This window comes from Dipodomys ordii, unplaced genomic scaffold (genome assembly GCF_000151885.1).
Source record: "Dipodomys ordii isolate 6190 unplaced genomic scaffold, Dord_2.0 Scaffold1, whole genome shotgun sequence".
In the NCBI taxonomy this organism is placed as follows: domain Eukaryota; kingdom Metazoa; phylum Chordata; class Mammalia; order Rodentia; family Heteromyidae; genus Dipodomys; species Dipodomys ordii.
This window is the reverse complement of record NW_012267217.1, coordinates 67,455,701-67,460,680: the sequence shown is the minus strand read 5'-3', so window position 1 is coordinate 67,460,680 and position 4,980 is coordinate 67,455,701.

Here is a 4,980-nt window from a genome sequence, read left to right as displayed (position 1 = left end):
CCTCCCCCACCTCTGACAACCCCCCAGCCTCTGTCCACACCCCCCCCAGCCTCTGACAGTCGCTCCTGCTCTTCACTCTCTGGTGTCTGATGGGAAGACTCCTGCCCTGGAGCCACACACACCCAGCCCGCCTCTGGGCAGACCACTTAGCCTCCGAGCCTCGGTTTCCCCAAATGGTTTCTGTGAGAACTGAAGGAGGCAGCGTGCTGCCTGGTGCTAAGTGTTGGCCCAAGAAAGACCTTAAGAATGTCATTCTCCAGCCAGGCTCAGTGGCTCACACCTATAACACCAGTGACTCACAGCTGAGACCAGAGGATCAAGCTAACTAGAGCAGGAAAGTCCACAAGACTCCCTTTCTAATTAACCAGCAAAAAGCCCAGCTGTGTGGCTCAAGTGGCAGAGCATCATTGATGAACGAAAGGCCCTGAGCTCCATCCCAGCACCAGAAAAATAAACAAACAAGTGTTTCTCCTGAAAGCCACTGAGGGGGCGTCCCAGGAGAGCTGCCGGAGCTGCCGCAGGGCCCTCTGGGGCCTGGGGAAGGAACCTGCCAAATCTGATCCAGCTGGAGCCCTCCCAACTCCTTCGGGGGGCTCAGCAGACCCGGAGCCAGGCCAGGCCTGGACACAGGAGAGGAAGACAGCCCCGCACAGGCAGGAAGCTGCGACTCGTGCAGCATGGGGCCACAGGGCCACGGGCCGGCCCTCCTCCCACCCAGGCTGCAGTACCAAGCACAAGGCCCTGCTGACCCTGGGCCGTGGCAGACCCCAGGGTGGGTGGGGGTGGCAGAGCCCTGGGAGGGCAGACCGCCCTCTGAGCGTGCCTGCAGGCTGCTGAGGACACGGCCCTGGGGGGAGTCCTGTCAGAGGAAGAGCGGCACCGCTGTGGCGGTGAGAGGGACGAGCTGGCGCGACAGGCCCTGTGTGGGTGCCGGGCAGGGATCCACGGGGCTCCACACGCAAGTGCACGGTGGGGCCGCGCTGCTGGGGAGGGCGGCGCCATCTGCCCCACATATGGCAGGCCCGGAATGCGTGTGGGTCGCTGTGTGTGTGCGGTGCGTGTCTGCATGAGTAAATACATCAGTGTGTGTGTGAAATGTGTTTTAACATCAAGCGCTCCAGTCCCCCGCCTGCCCGGCGAGGCGGAAGGGCCTAGAGTGGAATCAGATGCAGAGATGCGTCTGACAGAAAGTCCAAGTCTAATTAAAACAAGCCTCCTGCCCTCACCGGGGACCGGGCGGCCGGGCTGGGGTCTGGGAGCTTCTGTAGACGCGGTGTTTCTGACGGAGCCAGCCAGGATCCTCCATGGACGCTGGATGGAGGTGAGGCTTCCCGCAGCCATCCGGGTGCCGTCCTGCCTGGGTCACGCCGCCGCTCTCAGACCCCAGCGGGACGGGCGCCCTTCCGCATGAGTCCCCGCTCCCGAAGCTGGGTGCGCGTGTGGCTGAGCACGCACGCAGCTGCCCAGCAAACGGGCCGGGGAGATTTTCCTTTCATTAGCATCAACCAGTTCCAGGGCTGCATGGTGACAGAAAGAAAAATGGCGAAATACTGTGCATTTGCCAAGACGCCTTGCGTACATTCCTACGCAGGCCACAGCTGAAGACGTACCCCTCTTAGTCACTACCACAAACCATTTTTAAAAAGGAAACACCGAGATTGCAGAAGCCTGCTGAGGGTGCACAGAGCAAGTGGAGGACTACAGGGATAGGGTCAAGGGTCAGAGCTGGGGGTCAACAGGTCAAGAATCAGAGCTAAGGGTTGGGCAGAATATCAGTTCCTACTGATACGGCGTAAATGAAACACTATGAACCCCAGACAGACACACAGAAGAAAGCCAGACCTCTAAGCTACACCAAAACTCAAAACCAGCCAGGCGCCGGTGGCTCACACCTGTCATCCTAGCTACTCAGGAGGCTGAGATCTGAGAGCCATGGTTCAAAGCCAGCCCAGGCAGGAAAATCCAGGAGACTCTTATCTCCAATGAACCACCAGAAAACCGGAAGTGGCGCTGTGGCTCAGTGGTAGAGCGCTTGCCTTGAGCTGAATTGCTGAGGGACAGCGCCCAGGCCCAGAGTTCAAGCCCCATGACCAAAACAAACCCACAAAAAAAAAAAAAAAAAAAAACACTCAAAACCAAACCAGAACAAGTCAAAATGTAGATGAAGAGAACATTTCACAAACACTCCCTAAAAGAAACTTTGAGCTGGCGGGCATGGCGGCAGGCAGGAGGCTGGGGAAGGAGGCGCCCAGCTCACGGGCAGCCTCCGCTGTGGGCTGCGTCCTGGAATGCCGGCTCAGCAAGCGGGGAAGAGGGCAGAAGAGACGTTCTTCATCTGACTCTGGAGAAGCAGGAGAGGAAGGTGCAGCTGCTCTTGGAGGAGCAGAAGTGAGAGAAAGAAGAGAACCACACAGGGAGCATGGAGGGGTGTGCTGACAAAGGAAGAGCTCAGAGAAAACAGGGACCAGAGCGCAGCCCAGTCCCACCGCCCCAGACAGACGCCAGACCCTCCTCACAGGAGCCCTCTGCCCTCTGGGAAACCCATTTGACCCAGCAGGGGGCAGACCTGGCACTCCCCCTGCCTGGGATCTGCCTGGGGATCTGTCCCCCATCACAGGCCAGCACACCAAAGACCGCTTCCCTTGGAGATGAGCAAGTCACGCCACCTTGGATGTCCTGTGAGGGTGTCTCGGCATAGCCATCAACCTCCACTGGCACACAGCTCGGGATGTAGGAGCCGCCGCAGCCATAGAGCTGCAGTAGCTCCCACAGGCTACCCGCGGCTACGGGGCTCTGCACCTGACACTGAGAAGCCAAGGACCCAAGGCAACCTGGAGAGCGCCAGTCACCTGCCCACCTCCACCTAAACGGCCCACCTCACCCCACCTGCCCACCCCACCTGCCCACCACACCACACCTGCCCACCACACCACACCTGCCAACCCCACCTCACCTGCCCACCACACTCCACCTGCCCACCTCACCTGACCTGCCCACCCCACCTGCCCACCCCACCTCACCTTCCCACCCCACCCCACCTGCCCACCCTACCTCACCTGCCCACCCCACCTCACTTGCCTACCCCACCTCACCTGCCCACCCCACCTCACCTGCCCACCCCACCTCACCTGCCCACCCCATCTCATCTGCCCACCTCACCTGATCTGCCCACCCCACCTGCCCACCCCACCTCACCTGCCCACCCCACCCCACCTGCCCACCCCACCTCACCTGCCCACCCCACCTGCCCATCTCACCTCACCTGCCCACCTCACCTCACCTGCCCTGCCCACCCCACCTCACCTGCCCACCAGTCTCACCTGCCCACGTGCCCAGGTGAAGCTTCCCACCAGAGGTCGCAGACTGGAGGAGGTCATGACTTGGATAGGATGCAAGCATCAGGCTGGAGCCTGGGACTCCGTAGCCAGGGCCCGCCCCACCCAGCGGAAGTGAGCTGAGGAGCTGGAGTGGCCCCAGAAGCCGTCCTTCCACGGGGCAGTGGCCCCGCCATCCTGACTGGGGCACGCCTTGGGCCTGAGGATTGTTGCAGAAACAGCGTTAAATCTGCGGCTGGCCAAGGGCTTGGCACCCAGGAGCTCACCAGTGCACCGAGGGCTTGCTGCCAGGCACAGGCCAGGGTAGGACACTCAATACTCCCATCCCATCCTCCTGCGGGATGGTGAGTTGCGAGGTAGGGTATGGAAGGACTAAGCCCTTCCGCCAGAGAGCCAGCATGCCTCGGTCTCCACCACCCGCACACAGCCCAGGCACCGTGTGTTCTCCTCTCTAGCAAGCACATTAGCGGAACGTCCTGAATGCTGCCCGTGCAGGACGGGCAGGGAGACTGTGGGCACCAGCAGCACTTGCAGCACAGAGCTGTGAGGTGCGAGGTGGCTCAGAGGTGGTTAGTTCATTCTTGGCCAGTCTCAGCTCACAGTGAGCACCAACCCCACACAAGGAAATATGAGAGATTCTAGTTCATATTTCTCTACAGGAGTGGTGCTGGGGAGCCAGCCTGGTTATCTAAGCAGCAAAGTAAATTCTGCACACTAATCTATCCCAGTACTGAGAGGAGCAGTGACACCATATCTGTCCCATCCAAGGGCCTGCCTATGCACTGGAGAGACTTCAATGCAAGACTTGCAAAGACAAAAACTTGCAACCCACAAATTGGACTCAGATGCATAAATCTCAAAGTAGAAACTCAAGAAATGTGAAAGATAGAGGCAACATGACACTTCTCAAGGCCAACAACCCCATAGTAACAGGAGATACCAGTGAAAAGGAAGAAAGCCCAAAGAACTCAAAGCACGATTATGAGAATAGCCAGTGGGAATGAGTGGACGGGGAGAAGACGGAGCCACATAACACTGATCAAGATGCACTGCGCTCATAACTCAACACAGTGAGCTGAAACGCCTTTCACAATGACTTAAAGATGACTTTTAAAGTGTTTAGTAAGCAAATACCACAAAAGAATATCCATGAAGTGAAAAAGCCCATGTATAAAAAGCTGAATGGATCCAAAGAGGATGCAAATAAACAGCTGGAGGAAACCAGTGAATACAAATAAACAAATGAATGAAGCAAGGAAAACAATTATATAAAAGAGGATATAAAAGAAGAATTTAATAAGGATACAGAAGGTCAAACTGACATTCTAGAAATGAAAGGCAGACTCAAGAATGTAAAATTTTAAATTCTGTAGCCAGCCCTTCCAAGAGAGAGGATCAAATTGAAGAGAGAACATCACTTGATAGCAAAGTAGGTGAATTAGATCAGTCAGATGAAGAAATAGAAAGAAACAAAGATGTGTGAATAATAAAGACGTATGTCAAAAGACAAAACCTAGGAAACATGGGCACAGAAGAATGGCAAGCTAAGGAGATAAACAGAGTCAATAAAATAATCAGTGGAAACCCCCACCCCCAATCTATATTTTTATTCGTAATGGAGCATGTGAATGTGGTCTGAGCTGCG